The following is a 16,929-nucleotide window of genomic DNA, read 5'->3' on the forward strand; positions in this document are numbered from 1 at the left end:
GTAGATATTGTGATCCTGAGAAAAAATTTTAATGGATATGACCACCAATTACTGATTGTTTGGCCACTACAGGGCCACTTTTTCGAAAGCAGCCAAAGGTAGTGATATTCTGGATTTCGAAGAAAATGACCGAAATTGTGATATGTTGTAGATGTGTGATCCTGAGAAAAAGTTAGCAATTAGCACAAGCACCAATCATTGACCGTTTGGCCACTACAGGGCCACATTTTTAAAAACAGCAGAAGGTAACGTTATTCTGGATTTCGGTTAAATTGCTTGAAACCGTGATATGTTATAGATATTGTGATGCCGAGAAAAAGTTTCGATTTGCATAACCATCCATCACTGATCGTTTGGCCAGTACAGGGCCCATCTTTTTTTTTTTTTTTTAAGTAACGGTATTCTGGATTTTGGTGGATTTGTTTGGAACCGTGACATGTTTTACATATTGTGATCCAGAGAAAAGGTATCAAGAGGCACAACCACCCATCACTGACCGTTTGGCCACAATAGGACCACGTTTGAAAGCAGCCGGAGATAGTGATATTCTGAATTTCGATGAAAATGACTAAAACTGTGATATGTTGTAGATATTGTGATCTTGAGAAAAAGTCTTAACGGACACAAACACTAATTAGTGGCCATTTGGTAACTACGGGGCCGCATTTTTTAAAACAGCAGAAGGTAAGGATACTCTGGAATTTTGGTAGAATTGTGTGAAAACCGGAAACGTCCTATTCCACAACCCGGAAAAGAGATGGGGAGAGTAGCGGCCAACATCATTTAAGCATTGACAACATTCAGATGTTGATCTTGCGGGACAAATGGAAACCCTGGAAAGCCCTAGATGATTTTTCTCAGGATCACGACATCTACAACATATCACAGTTTCATTCATTTACACCGAAATCAAAAATATCGTTACACCCGGCTGTTTTAAACAATCTGGATCTGTAGTGGCCAAACGGTCATACTTCGATGGTTGTGTGTATTTAGTGGTTGTGTGTATTTAGAGATTAGTGGTTGTGCCCAGCATCAAATATCTACAATATATCACAGTTTCTGACATGTTGACCGAAATCCAGAATATCGCTATCTTCGAATCGGCTGCTTTCAAAAAGTGGCCTCGTAGTGGACAAACGGTCAGTGATTAGTGGTTACGCTCATTAAGACCTTCTCTCAGGATCACAATATCTACAACATATCACAGTTTCAGTCATTTTCACCGAAATCCACAACATTACTATCTTCGGTTGCTTTCAAAAAAGTGGCCTCGTAGTGGCCAAACGATCAGTGAGTGGTAGTTATGCACATTAAGAGTTTTCATCAGGGTCACAATCAGTGGCGGCGATTGGACATTGAAAGTGGGGGGGGGGGGGGGCAATACATGATCTGAATATTTGTATATCAATCTTAGTTTCCCTGGTTGTTTCTAACACTTTGTTTGATGAAATGATGTATAACTAATAGGATACTATCTTTTTTGGTTAAAATACCGTATCGTACTTCATATTTTATTAAGTAAATTGACAAGAACAACGGAAGTAATCTCTAGCTCTTTGTATTAGATGTACACTGAGAAAAAAAAATTGTAGGTGGCGTACTTAAAAAGATAGGTTACATGCGTAATTCCTGTAGTTTTTGGACTTAACGTACAGCAGACGTATAACTGAAAACGCATGTTTTACAATACTTTCTGTATAACTGTTCCATCAATACTTACTTTCCGTATGAAACAATATAGGCGGTCAGGATCTGACATACAAATGGACGTATATAACATATAGCTGACGAAGATAACATAAGTATATGCATGTGATATACGGAAAACTGTTAGATGTCAGACATCCTGCAACGGCATGATGTAACATCTAAGGGCAGTGCCTATGTAGCATACGGATAACGTATGTTCCATACTGATTTCTATAGTAAGCAAGAGGATACCGTATATTTGTACAATATACCACAACGGATTTTTCTCTGTGTAGATGTACTAGTCTTTTGTACTTTTAAACAACTAAGATGTAAGAAGAGATTTTATTCATTGCACATGAATATCTTAAAAATCTGTCTCAGAACACTGTGTAATCAGACTATTTAATAACAAATTTGAAAAACAAATAAATAGAAAGAATAATAATAATCATAGCAATGAATAATGAGGTTTGTGTTATAGAAGTTACATTGAAACTGGGGATTGATGAACAACTTAATTTTTAATCCTGCACATGCTATTAAAAGTATATTATTTCTTTTAGAAAATAAAATACAGTAAATATAAGCATATGGTACGACATTTAAAGAAATACTTGCTTTGAACCTTTCTGCAACATGTTCGTTGCCATTAGGTGATTTTCACTTTCTTGGAACACTCACTCCACACTCTAGTTATACAAAATAATCCTAAACCATAGAAATATGTTGAATTCGCTAAATTTAATTGTATATACACACGTACACGACTAAACACACCATTTCACTCGTATATTATACTGCAATACAATGGAAAAGGAAAAGTTGTTTCTTATTACTGTCATTTTAATTGATATTCCTTAATGTTATAAAAGTAACCAAGAAAGTTCTGTCACTTTTTCACCCACCACCTTCGAACAGCGATATGTCACCTAAGACGTACCTGTAAGATTAAAAATAGTCCCCATCAGCATCGACGATATTCTGCCAACGTTCTGGAAGGCGATGGATTCCATCGCGGTAGAATTTGGTGGGCCGTGAACCGAAGAAGGTATCAAGTGCATTTTGCACCTCTAATAGGGATTTGAATTGGCGTCCTCTAAGGGGATTGTCCAAGGAATGGAACAGCTGATAATCGGACGGTGCAAAGTCCGGAGAGTATGGTGGAAGCAATAGTGATTCCCATCCAAGGTGTAGAATAGTGTCCCGGCTCATCCGGGGCTTAGCGTTGTCCTGTAACAGGACAACTTTGCGATTCAGAGTTTTGAGTTTTTCTTGAACATGGCTCAACTGCTGACAGTACACTGTTGCTTTGAGTTTTTCTTGAACACGGCTCAACTGCTGACAGCACACTGTTGCATTGATGCTCTGACCAGCTGATAGCAATTCCCGATGCACGATGCCGCAGGTAATCCACCAAACTCACAGGAGTACCTTCTTCAGGTACAATGCTCATTTCGGCTGTATCGGAACCGGCCCATTCGACGCTAACCAATGAAGACGGCACCGCGGAGCTTCGTACAGGACCCACTTCTAATCACATGTCAACACTCTGTCCAGAAATGGCTCCTTCCTCAGACGAGACAGCAAAGAAACACAGGTGTCTGCTCGCGTTGCCTTCTGGCCGGAGTCAAATTATATGGGACCCATCTACCCAATTTGTAGTGCTCCCCAGGTTGATGGAGGAGTTACCGAACGGTTTCTCCACTCACACTGAATTGTAGTCCGAGTTCATCACATGTCTGGCCACTGTTCGTCTCAATTGCTCCCTGAAGATCTTCATTTAGTACATGTGTTGGTATTCCGGCACGTGGTGCGTCTTCGAGTGTTTCGTCACCGTCATTAAACTTGTTAAATCACCGCTGCACTGTCCGCGTAGTCACGACACCCTAATCAAAGGCCTGCCATATCTTCCGCCCCGCTGCAGCGGCGTTTGACCCGTTTGAACTCGTACAGCATACATGCTCTTATGACGCTCTGTGGAGGTCCCATGTTCACTCTGTCCTTACGCAAGTTCACGGTGTACCTGTATTGCCAGAACCAGGTAATATGTTGGATATACCCGCACCAGCAATTGACCTTCGCCTTATCTCCATTCGCATTCAGATCACGATATAAGGACCAATTGAACACAGACCTCCTCAAAAAGCGACACAATTATCTTCGTTACCTTTATAGGAACATGAAAATATAATTTAGTAACTGTCAATTTTTGTGCAATTAAAGAATTACTTGTCAAAGACTTTATTTTTTATTTTATTTTATTTATTTATTTATTTATTTGCGAAATGTTCTCTCAGTTAGTTTCCTGTAGTTTTCCTGTAGCAATTCCTGTAGCTTTCTTAACTCCACGAGAAGACAACCAATACGTACTCACGCAACGGCAAATATTATATGCCATCATTTTTTTCTATGAACCAGTAATACATACAAAAACTTTACATTTCCAAATGAAACTATATACACTAATTTGTTACTTAAAAAAAGTGGGGGCAAATGCCCCCTTTGCCCCCCTAATCGCTGCCCATGGTCACAATATCTACAACATAATCACGGTTCCAAGCAATTCCACCGAAATCCAGAATACCGTTATCTTCTGTTCTCATAAAATCGACCCTGTAGTGGCCAAACGGTCAGTGATTCATGGTTGTGCCTATTGAGACTTTTACTCAGGATCACAACATCTAAAACATCACAGGTTCAGTCATTTTCATCGAAATCTAGAATATCACTATCTTCGGTTGCTTTCGAAAAAGTGGTCCTCTAGTGACCAAACAATCCGTGATTGGTGGTTATGCCCATTAAGACTTTTCTTAGATTTCAATATTTGCAATGTATCACGGTTTTAGTCAGTTTTACCGAAATCCAGAATGTCGTTGTCTTCGACTGTTCTCAAAAAAAGTGGTCCTGCAGTGGTCAAACGGTGAGTGGTCAAACAGTCATCACTAAATTTGTCATACATTTTTTTTTATTTTTATTTTCCCTTAGGCCTATACAAGTTAAGTTTTAAGTGTGAGATACAAGAACAGTGTAATTTAGTGTACGAGCAAGTTCTTGAGAAACATTAAATGTAAGTAGCCTTACGTACGGTATTGTAATTACTGTGAGTAGACTACTGTATAACCACTGTATCGATAGAAGAGCACACCATACAGTACGTATATTTAAGCCTAAATAGCATTTTCTTGGTCATTTTCGAAAATCCCCCTGTGTACGCCACTGAATGCTATCAAGATACCGAAATGTATTTAATGTTCCAATTTCTCCACTTCAGCTTTCATACTTGCCAGTTGCCACATGTCTCGAAATAAATAAATATAAAGAATAGATAAAATAAACTCTTTTCCAACAGGTGCAGAACGTAGAACATAGGTATTGCCTGAAGAGTATTTCTTTAATAAAGAAATAAATACATTATAAAACTAATCAAAATATATGTAATTTATATTTTAGTTTTACGTCACTTAGTTATTCTATGCAGTGTAGGCTAAAGTAGACAATGATGATGAAAAAGTGGAATGAAGAACTTTGAACAACCCCAGGAAAATCCACGCTTATAGTATCTGTCCAGCACAAAGTCTACTTGGCGCGAGCTGAGATCGAACCAAGGCCCTACGCACAAGAGAAGAACGCTCTATTACTTTTTAAAGTTCACTGATTTACCAAACATTCTTCAGTAACTTGTTTTAACCTAATTATCTCTATGTTGTACTACATTTTACTCGTTTCTTCTCGTTTTTTCAGTAACCGATAACGACAGGGACACGAACACACAAAGATGGAGGACACTTAAAATTCCAAAGGGTCTCCCACCGGGAACCGAATCCGGGACTCCGTACACTATAAGCGCACGTGCTAGCCACTAGATCAGTGGGGAGGGCATACTACTGAACCATAGCAATTCCTAAAACTAATAACGAAGCTGTAGAGTTTATGTTTTCTTTGGAACATAAACTGTACACATAACTTGTTATATAACGTGGTTTCATTACACGAGTAACTGCTTTGAATCCATGACATTTCACAATGTTTATTTTGTTCACTAAATGTGAACAAAAGTTTAGGCCATGCGCAATGAACTAGGTTGTGTAAACTATTCTCCCTGTTCATTTCTTTTCACAATATTTACAGCTCGTCTGCCTCTGGCATACAGAGTGTTGTATCCTATGTAGAAAGTTGGGTTTAACTAAGTTACTGCTTCTGACATTTGATGCAGGCATGAAACATGAAATTCCGACAAAATCAATGTTGGCAGTTAGTCCTGTACGAACTCAGGCACAATGAGAATTATCATACGCATACAATATACAGATTGGTTTACATACGAACACCTGTGTTTTGTGAAGTGATTTTGTTGAGCAAAATTACTGTAGTCTATCACTATGTAGTGGATTGGGTTATAAGTAGTAATAAGTAATCGAAATTTTCTCGTATTCGCGTGCGAAGGACGGGCGCAGAGGAGATAACGTTTTTGATTTTATATTTTCTCTTCTGAAATAGGAAACATGCTTTCTTTCAGTTTATTTACGTCCAGAATTTCAGTTTGGATATGCACAATCCAAACGAAAATTAAAGGTGTTATTAAACATGTAAATGTTTTACAAACCGCATTGACTGTCAATTTCTACTTTTCTTTTAAGTGTGATCTAACGAAGTAAGTAGGAGTGTTATGACGATCCACTTTATAATGGTAAAGATTCAAGTTCAACGTAAAGTTCAAGTTGACACCCTATACCCTATTCCATTTGATAACAGAAGTGTTCTGTCAACAGTTCATTTTCGTATCTCACTTAGAAGGCGGTGCTCGAAGCTACTGTGGTAAATTTCACAGTCGACTAAAAAACGTTAAATTTTTAAAATTATTTTCTCATATAGGCTGAAGAACCAAGGATTTATTTCTAGATGTTCTTTGAGTTAAATAGATCAGAAGTTTCCAACTAACAGTACAATTCTAAATATGATATTCTACGAGACTTCTGTAGCCGAGTGGGTCATAACAGAAATAGGCTAAGAGGAATTTAACCACAGTTACACGATACATATAAAAGACTGTCGTAAATTTGCTTCGGGGTTCAGTTAGTACGGTGGAAAAGAAGGCAGTTGTCTGTGGTGGAATCTGTAGTGTACTTCTTCCGAAGTGTCCGTTATTTGAAACATTGACATGGATCTCTCAAGGTTGGATCTTCTGGCCTCCTACCAAGTATTAATGTAGGTGACAAATCTTCTATTCTCCTAATAGAATATAAATAAATGTCTACTTGTAATTTTTCAATAGGAAAGTTTCGGGATTCTTACAATGTAATTGGAAATGTATCCCATTTAGATCTCACTTTTGCCATTTCAATTAATTAGTTATATATTGAGTTCTTTCTTATATTCAATAAATTATTGTAACTATCTAGTATCCTTTCATACATCATTTACATTTGTTTATTCAAGTTTTCTATAATTAAAACTAACGGTGTAAAATATGAAGTAGTGACATGCGGTTTGGAAAATCAATATTCTTTCCAACAAAATTTGTTTCCATTTATTTGCTTATTAACGGCATAATTTTAATATTAGACTACACCAACTTATTAAATTACACCACACTACTATAAAAACTGTATGGTACACTCTGCATCAAAAATATTGCGACAGCTATCGCCCTAAAGTTAGGCCACCCAATATACACCTTCTTATCCCATAATTGTGTCTGGTAAAGAGACTCCTCTCTCTCCTCCTGTCTTCTTTTCCATACTAAATTAGCTAACAATATGAGCGCAATTCTAATTTCAAACTACACATGTATTAGTTTCGATAAAATGAAATAACAAAACCGAGACGAAAAAAGATTCACAAGTTGATGTAGGGAGAAACTGAAACACACACAATGAAAACTGAAACCAATGGATGTCTATTACACAGAGATTCAGAAATGGGGCAGAGAGAGAGAAAGAAAAGGAGAGAAGAAGAAAAGAAAGAGCGAGAACAGATAAAAATGTGGAATATAAACGTAGTAAGAAAAGAACCTAAGAGTATAAAGTTCCGCTACCACTACACCACCGATTGGTCTACCTCAGCTTTCTTTAACAAATTGTGTAGTGTTTCTTTCTGTGAACGATAACACGAAAAGTGTATACTGCAGATCAACGATGTGTTTGAAATGTCCTGGTAATTCCCTTGCCCTTTCCTAACCAACATTCGTAAATCATCTCCATCATGATACAGGTGTTTCCTTCCACATTCTTACGTATTGCTCGTCCAGTATGATAAGTCGATTCTTAACAATCACTTTGTAAAAAATCAACTTAGGTGTGAACAGGATTTGAACCTATGTAAGATAGCTGTATTATTCATAAGGCCACTACTTTACCCCTACACTATCATGCCACCTAAAATTACCAGCCAAATATTACTTAATTTATCCCTGATGTTTGGAACGAACCGGCTTCTTCATGTAAGGTTATTTACACCAATGTGTACTACGAAATTCATTTATTCGACGACCTAGAGAGAAATTAATGCCCACTAATAAAGGAAAAACACACAATCCAGGGAAAATTACAGAAATAAAACATATTTTGCAGTAATATCCTCGTGCAAGCTCGAAACTACACAAATAATAATAATAATAATAATAATAATAATAATAATAATAATAATAATAATAATAATAATAATAATAATAAATCTATATTATAAAATTTAAAGTAACTATGCTTGTGGCTCCTAATCTCTTGAACCACCCGACCGATCTCGATTAAATTTTCAACATAGATGAGGTTGGGGTCTAAGATGGTATATATCTATTTACTTTAACGATATAACTTAGGAGAGGAGTTAAAAAGAATAAATAAAACTTGTTAACTCTTGAACCAAACGATTGATCTCGATGAAATTTATCACGGGAGAACGTTGGGAGGGGAATGGCAGAGGGATATATATATATATATATATATATATATATATATATATATATATATATATATATATATATATATATATATATATATATATATCTTTTACTGACTCTTGAACCACCAAACTAATCTCGATCAAATTTTCAACCTAGATGGTTTATGTCATATCACTTTGACGGTGTAACTTAAGGGTGGGGGAGGGAAGCGACATTTCAAAAAGAACGAATAAAGACCAGTATTAATGGCGAATCTATAATTTTTGGAGTCGCTGAGATTAACAGTGACAAGTCTGATGCTGTTTAAATCCAAATTCAGCCCCGCAACTTGGAGGAGGGGGAGACATATAAAAGTGATCGAAATAGCCAATATCATTGTCGAATTCATAATTTTGCGGCTTGTTGAGATGAACATTGACACTGAGGATGCCGCGCCCTACAACATATGGAGGAGAAGGAATATATAAAACTCATCGAATATGACAGATATCAAAGAGGGCTTTAGTAATAGTAAAAAGTGACTCAGTAACGGAATATATTACTGTTTTTTCTGAATTTAACCCAGCGAAGCGGGTAATTGATGCTGATAATAATAATAATAATAATAATAATAATAATAATAATAGACAACTATACTGTGAATCTGAACATTTATTATTATTATTACTATTATTATTATTATTATTATTATTATTATTATTATTATTATTATTATTATTATTATTATTATTATTATTATTTGCGTAGTTTTGAACTTGCACGGGGAAGTTCCTGCAAAATATGTTTTATTTTTGTAATTTTTCCTGGAATGTGTGTTTTTCCTTTATTAGTGAGCACTAATTTCTCTCTAGGCCCTCGAATAAATGAATTTCGTTGTGCACTTTGGTGTAAATAACCTGACATGAAGAAGCCGGTTTGTTCCACAGATCAGGGCTAAAGTATATTTGGGTTGTAATTGCAGGTGGGATGATAGTGTAGGGGTAAAGTAATGGACTTATGAATAATACAGCTATTTTACATAGGTTCAAATCCTGTTCACACCTAAGTTGATTTTTTTACAAAGTGATTGTTAAGAATCGACTTATCATACTGGACGAGCAATACGTAAGAATGTGGAAGGAAACACCTGTATCATGATAGAGATGATTTACGAATGTTGGTTAGGAAAGGGCAAGGGAATTACCAGGACATTTCAAACACATCGTTGATCTGCAGTATACACTTTTCGTGTTATCGTTCACAGAAAGAAACACTACACAATTTGTTAAAGAAAGTTGAGGTAGACCAATCGGTGGTGTAGTGGTAAAGTACCAAACTTCCAAATGAAAAATCTGGTTTCGATTCCCCATCTGGTAGTATGATTTTTTCGCATAGAATAATGGCCGCAAACAGAGATTTATCTTCTGTTGGAGAAATTCCAAGGCATCATTGGCGATAATTCAAGTAAATAGTGTGTGCGTTCTACACCATACACTGCAATGATAAGTGTGTTTCATATTTATATTCGTCTTTCCCCGTCTCTTTCTTGGCGTTTCCCTATGTTCTCTTCGTATTTTTCACTTCTCTCCTTCCCTCTCTCTCTCTCTCTCTCTCACACACACATTTCATGTGCGTGTGCGTGTTCCAAAGTTAAAACGGAGCAAGAAAATCTAATTAACTGGGAACTTCGACGTCGTGTATTTCGTGCTCTGTGGATAACATCTCCAGTCCTGGTCATCTCTGACAAAAATACTGTTTAAACGCAAGGGAATAAGTGAAATATCTTTTTTATCCTCTGGGTTACCGAGTCTCAGTCGAATTACCTGGTCACTACGAATTGGAATCCTCGATCCAGTGGTGGTCTATAACCTAACCAACATCATCCGACTGATGCGAAGATCCGTTTGAGCTCTAGCCTGTTCATTCAATCTGTGCGAATTTCATTATATCCGCAAGAGACGAAATCGATGCTGGATGTTCGGAACAGATAAATCTTCGGAAAAGACTAGAAAATGGTAACCTCGTTGGTTGGTTGCAAACAAAATTTTATTTATAATATTCGACACAAACTTTGTTTCCATCGTATAATTCAACGTGTTTTATTCACGTTCAAATTTGAAACATGCTACATCTTTGAGGAACACAAACTTTTCCCTTCGAACATTTGTAACTTTCATTACAATACAGTTTCCAGTTTTAATATAGGTTATTTCTGATAGAAATTTAGCAGTGAAATAGCACTCATTCAATTGTTTCTTTCTTTCTTTTTTCTTTTCGTTCCATTATTTTTTTGTTCAGATTGCATTAGTAGTCTGAAATGGAGGATATGACCTTCGGTACCTAATAGGTTTATTAGGATGTATTTTGGATCAGTACTTACAAGGAACACTACCGAATTTGCAATCGAAATACGCGGAAACAAAGCATGTGTTTTAAACTTTTGACATTATCCTAGATCTGTCTCGGAGATCTACAATTCTACTGGAAATTGAGTATGCTATCCTTTAAGAAAATGACTTAATGAATGCTTAGAGCATCCTCTATATATTCGAATAGCTCTGAAAAATATGTAAAAACAAACATTATTTCTATATTACTGTTGAATTTCTAGAAGCGGAACTTTATACTCTTAGGTTCTTTTCTTACTACGTTTATATTCCACATTTTTATCTGTTCTCGCTCTTCTTTTTCTTCTTCTCTCCTTTTCTTTCTCTCTCTCTGCCCCATTTCTGAATCTCTGTGTAATAGACATCCATTGGTTTCAGTTTTCATTGTGTGTGTTTCAGTTTCTCCCTACATCAACTTGTGAATCTTTTTTCGTCTCGGTTTTGTTATTTCATTTTATCGAAACTAATACATGTGTAGTTTGAAATTAGAATTGCGCTCATATTGTTAGCTAATTTAGTATGGAAAAGAAGACAGGAGGAGAGAGAGGAGTCTCTTTACCAGACACAATTATGGGATAAGAAGGTGTATATTGGGTGGCCTAACTGTACGGCGTTAGCTGTCGTATTTTTTTTATGCGGAGAGTACCAAACGAAATTACACTGGTTTTGAAGTTTTGAAAAAGAAATGTAAACAGCTGATGCAAAATTATTATTTTTTGTTAATGCAAACCTTTAAGATGTAAAAATACAATATATACATATAAAGTCCATGAATCAGTTATAAGCCTAAAATGAAAGTTAGCTTAAATGTTTATATTTAGTCCTTTGACCTAGATGACTACATTTTCTACCGTATCTCTCTCTGTTGCTTTTGTTCGAACAAGTTTTTCGTTGGCCTCCATGACTTACAGGAACAACTGTTTATCTTCATCACTAGTAGTCATTAACTTGTTGGAGTCTTCAAATAATTTCATATCCCTTTCAGCTGTATCGTTGATAGCTTTGAGATGTTTCAGTTTCAAGTACTTTGAATTCACTGGAATACAATGTAAGAAATGAGTTAATAATTAAGTTTGAACATTAGCTCTAATGTTCTAAATTTGACAAAATCAAATAGATCACACTTATCATAGAGTACATCAGAATTTCTTCTTAGTGTACTAAATAGTGGAATAGAAGTCGTTTTTTCCACTATACTAATCTTTGCTTCTTCCGATACTTTGTTAGAAAACGGGGAGATACCAACCAACTCATCTGAGAGGTACCGTAGATGAGACCGTAGATGAGACCGTAGAGCTTTTCTTGTAATCAGCTTATCTCTTTATCAAAACCACTACATTTTCCAAGATCTTCCCAAAGAAACAAATCATTAATGAGTGCATTCACAGTGACTGATATGGGATCTCCAGCGAACAGTTTTCAGTGACTGTCCTACTATTAGCAACGTCAATTCAAAAACTTCATATAGACATGTCTAGGTTGGTATTTTTACTTTAGTGCAGGAACAAATGTGTCCATATCTGTAATTTGTAAGTACTGCTCTTCAGAGGAAACATTTAATAGTATCTACTTCTCTCGAACAATTGAAAACCTTTGAATTTTACGTCCCACGGTTATGCCGGTTAGGCTAAAGGAGACGGTGATTATGAGAAAATGAATGAAATGGTGGAATGAAGAAAGTGGGAGGAAACGGGAGAACTCCGAGAAAATCCATGCACACAGTGTTTGTCCACCACAAAGTTCACTTGGCGGGGATCGAACCCGGGACTCCAAGCACCAGAGGTGAACGCTCTACCACTGAGCCACCGCGGCCCTATCTCGAACAATTGAGTTTCACGATTGTTTGAGACTTTTGAACAGATCGATTTCAGATGAATTACGGGAATCAAAACGTAATGTAAAGACTTTATTAAGATTAATTTCTAGCTTGTAATGGCGACAAGCCAACATTAGTAGCTCTTCAATCAAAGTGCATAGTATGTTTTGAACCTGCATTTACGGCAGTATTGTCAAAACGCATTCCAATATTATATATATATATATATATATATATATATATATATATATATATATATATATATGTAGATCCATTTTCAGAGAAGGTTAGGGTCTGGATTTCCAACATTTGTTCTTGCAGTGGATGAAGATTTTGAGATTTTAAGTACATTTTCAGTTTCTCTTCGTCTACACATGAAGCTCTCTATTCATACTGGTAATTCATCCACTTTTCCAAGCTTAAAATATTTTAAATAGCAGATGAAACTTTGCCGTCTCAATGAACCACAACAGGCTTTTAGCATCATCATTCAACTTTAATTCTTCAGCTAAACTTCGACGTGCTTCCTCGGGCTTTTCCGGAACAATAATTACATTTTTTTCTGTAAAAGGTACTAGGTAATATTCCTAGATGTAAAAAATACACTTTCTTTCTGTTCTGAGTTTAGTTGTTACGGCCGTCGCGTGGGCGAGGCGACTGGGACGATTGCCCCGGGCGCCGCGACCAGGGGAGCACCGGGACGACAAATCAACAAAATTCAAGGAATTCAGATTGTGCTGGTAAATAAATTGTTGTTTTAAATAATGTTAATTTAGATATTTTAATAAGATCAGGCCACGGCTAAGTAAACTTTATTTAGTGGAAAATACCCAAAACAGTGGGATATAAAAATTTACCATTATTTGCAATGTGTGAAGCATACAACAAATTAGTAAAAATATGTGATTTGGATTTTAGTTGTAAAACGAAACATTATTGTAATTTGGTGGAAACTTATGTAAATTTGGAGTATATGTAAACCCCTGTCTGTAAATTGCAACACATAATAGTAGGATGTAATGGTAATAGGTCGCAAAACATGAATACTTATATATGTTGGCATTCTTGTGCGTGTTTGTATTTTTTATTTTTGTGTTTCTTTCTATTTTGTGTATTTTTTTCTGATTCTAGTGTTTGTTTTAAATTAATAACATAGATATAATATTTTATGTAAGACTCCTGTAATTGGGATGCTCCTATTGGAGTCAGCGGATTTAAATAAATAAATTTCATAACGACAACATAGGCTTAATGCCCAGTTATAATGTCATGTACATACTTATCTAACATACACTATTTATTATACATACACAAATATACGTCGTTTAATTATGAAGAAGTTATTGCCTGACAATTCTTTTGAACTTGTTTTCGGACATTACTAAATACATCTACTACATGAAATCTAATCATTTTGTTATATGAAGCACACATTCTCCACAGAGGAGACTTATGTAATATGTTAGTTCTTGCTTTTCTACAATAGAATATCCCATTGTTTGCTGTTCTAGGGAAAATAATAACACTTCTGAAACTAAATCTGGATAGTCAATTTTACCGTTTAATAATTTATGTAAGAACAACAGATCAAATACCCATCTCCTTTTTTCTACTGTTTTAAAACTAAAATTCGTTACTAAGTCTTCATAGGGGACATACTTTGGGTAGAAACCGGTTTTCTTGTATGCAAGCATTTTAAAAATTTAAACTATATATATTTTCTATTGCATCAGAGTATTTAGTGACATTTGGTGTCCTAACAGTACAATAGTATTCTAATTTTGACCTCACACACGAAAAATATAACCTTATAAATGTTGATTGTTTGCAGAAATCCTGTCTTATCCTATAAATCAAACCTAGGTTTCTATATGCACTACTCGTTATTACGTCAATGTGTTGAGCAAAGGTTAATTTACTATCAAATATTATTCCTACATCTTCGAAAGTATTTGGGGTACACAAGGAAACGCCCTTATTGTATAGGTAAAGTTAATTGGATTTTCTTTCCTCGTGCAAGATACAGATTTACATTTGGACACATTCAGGACTAATTTATTCTTATCACCTCATACCTGAACTCTCTCTAGATCTTGTTGAAGTTTCACGCAGTCATCAACTGAACTTATTTTGGAGTGTAATTTGAGATAGTCGGCAAAAAGAACTTGAGAAGTTTTAATACACAAAGGAATATCATTAATAACAAGAAGAAACAGCAGGGGACGTAAATTAGATCCTTGAAGAACTCCCGATAGAGTATTGAACTTGAAAATTACCGGTAAAGTAAAACATCATCAGATTATTCAACTGGAACTGTCCCCAGCCCTCTGTCAGACGATTTTTTTTTTTAAATCTTGGAATTTAATATTTGTATCGTTATTTGTACATTATATGCTATTGCTATGTTGATGTGTATCAAGTTCAAAATAAGCAAGAATAGCACTCGATTTCAATAATTGAGAAACCGTGTTTTTATTTTCTTTTATGTTTTAACTACAAAGCCATTCACTTTAAAAAATGACATAATGCCAACTTCTTTTGCCTTACATTATGAATCTAGGAGTACAGAATAAACTCTGGTTGTTTTTCACTGGGGAGGGGAATATGGGCACCTGGGAATTCTCGCCCCGGGCGCATACAACCCACGCGACGGCTCTGGTTATCAGGTTAGTTGTTTTGCCGATTTTACTGTAATGAAAGCAGAAACTTATGAAAAAACAAATGATCACTGTAAATGTAAATAAGAAAAGTACTTTTTTAGTTATCAAGTTAAATGAACTAAAAAAGTACCTTGATAATCTAAATGGACAGAAAATGAGTTGTCTTGAAGGACGATGGTCATGTGCAAGCTGATGACTGAAATGAAAGTGGAAATTAAATAACTTGTTATAAATAATAAAGGTGATGTCTAATAATGGAATGAATAATTCTTAGAATAACTTAGGTTTCTGATTCAAAATTAATGATAGAAAGATTCGAAATAAAAAGAAGGAACTTGGAGTCTGGGGAGAGATTTTCGGTCTTGGCACGAGCGGAAAAAAACAGACAAAATAACGTAAAAACTAGCTGAATCATGTGTAAAAAAAAAAAAAAAAAAAAAAAAAAAGTCATAATAGGTTGAGAGAGTTATGCCTCATGTTCATGTAAGTTACCTTTCTTAACGTAAAAGTAGTTAAAACGGACTCTAAGCTTGTTTTGGTTTCCTAGCGTTTTAATGTAAAACTTAGTAAAAACTTACTTCATGTTAAGATTACTCTCTTGTCTAAGTCAGTTTTCTTTTAGCAAATATTGTAACCTTCATTATTAATAATAAATTGTAACTAAGCATTAGAGGAAAAAAGGGTTCTCTTACTTAAATTCCTTGAAAAAAAAAGAGAGAGAGAGGAACCTGCCTCTAACGCTTAAATATTCCTAACAGGTAGAAATACTATTTGCCCCTTAAGTTTGCTTGTTTAGCAAAACAAAAGTTAAACAATTTTACCAAAATTCTTTACCCTAAAGTCAACATTTCACAACAAACCAGCAGTCTTATTAATCATTACTTTATAGCCAACCATTTATTGAATTGACTTACATTTACTATTAACATGATATGTGATCATATATGCGATATTATTTGAATATAAAATAATGCATGTGTTGTGAGTTAGAACTTAATACGATATTCATGCAGAAATTTGGAATTCAATAAAGGCTAATACATTCTCCCATCTATGATGTTCCTCTTATTTCTAAAAGTGATAAATCGAGGATAGAGATTTTAAAATTTGTGCTAAAAAAATATTGATCCTGCACTGAGAAAACAATTGTAGGTGGCATACTTCAAAAGATAGGTTACACGCATAATTCCTGTAGTTTTTGGCCTTAACGTACAGCAGACGTATAACTGAAAACACATGTTTTATAATACTTTCTGTATAAGTGTTCCATCTATACGTACTTTCAGTATGAAACAATGTAGGCGGTCAGGATCTCACATACAAATGGACGTATATAACATATAGCTGACGAAGGTAACATAAGAATATGCATGCGATATACGGAAGCCTGTTAGATGTCAGACATCCTGCAACGGCATGATGTAACATCTAAGAGCAGTGCCTATGTAGCATACGGATAACGTATGCTCCGTACTGATTTCTATAGTAAGCAAG

General features: G+C 35.4%; 1 long non-coding RNA gene across 8 annotated transcripts in view; it reads right to left on the reverse strand.

The window, feature by feature from the left end:
* Positions 1 to 16,929, reverse strand: part of LOC145663719 (uncharacterized) — a 74,369-nt gene that overhangs the window by 20,188 nt on the left and 37,252 nt on the right. For 7 of the 8 annotated variants that reach the window (XR_014127254.1, XR_014127247.1, XR_014127253.1 and 4 more), the window contains exon 2: positions 11,869 to 11,995. This is a non-coding gene — a long non-coding RNA (uncharacterized LOC145663719). Of the gene's footprint in view, positions 1 to 11,810; positions 11,996 to 16,929 lie in introns of all 8 variants that reach the window. The other variant, XR_014127252.1, reaches the window with a different exon arrangement.

Source organism: Thermobia domestica, chromosome 11, assembly GCF_964235325.1.
Source record: "Thermobia domestica chromosome 11, izTheDome1.hap1.1, whole genome shotgun sequence".
Taxonomy (NCBI): domain Eukaryota; kingdom Metazoa; phylum Arthropoda; class Insecta; order Zygentoma; family Lepismatidae; genus Thermobia; species Thermobia domestica.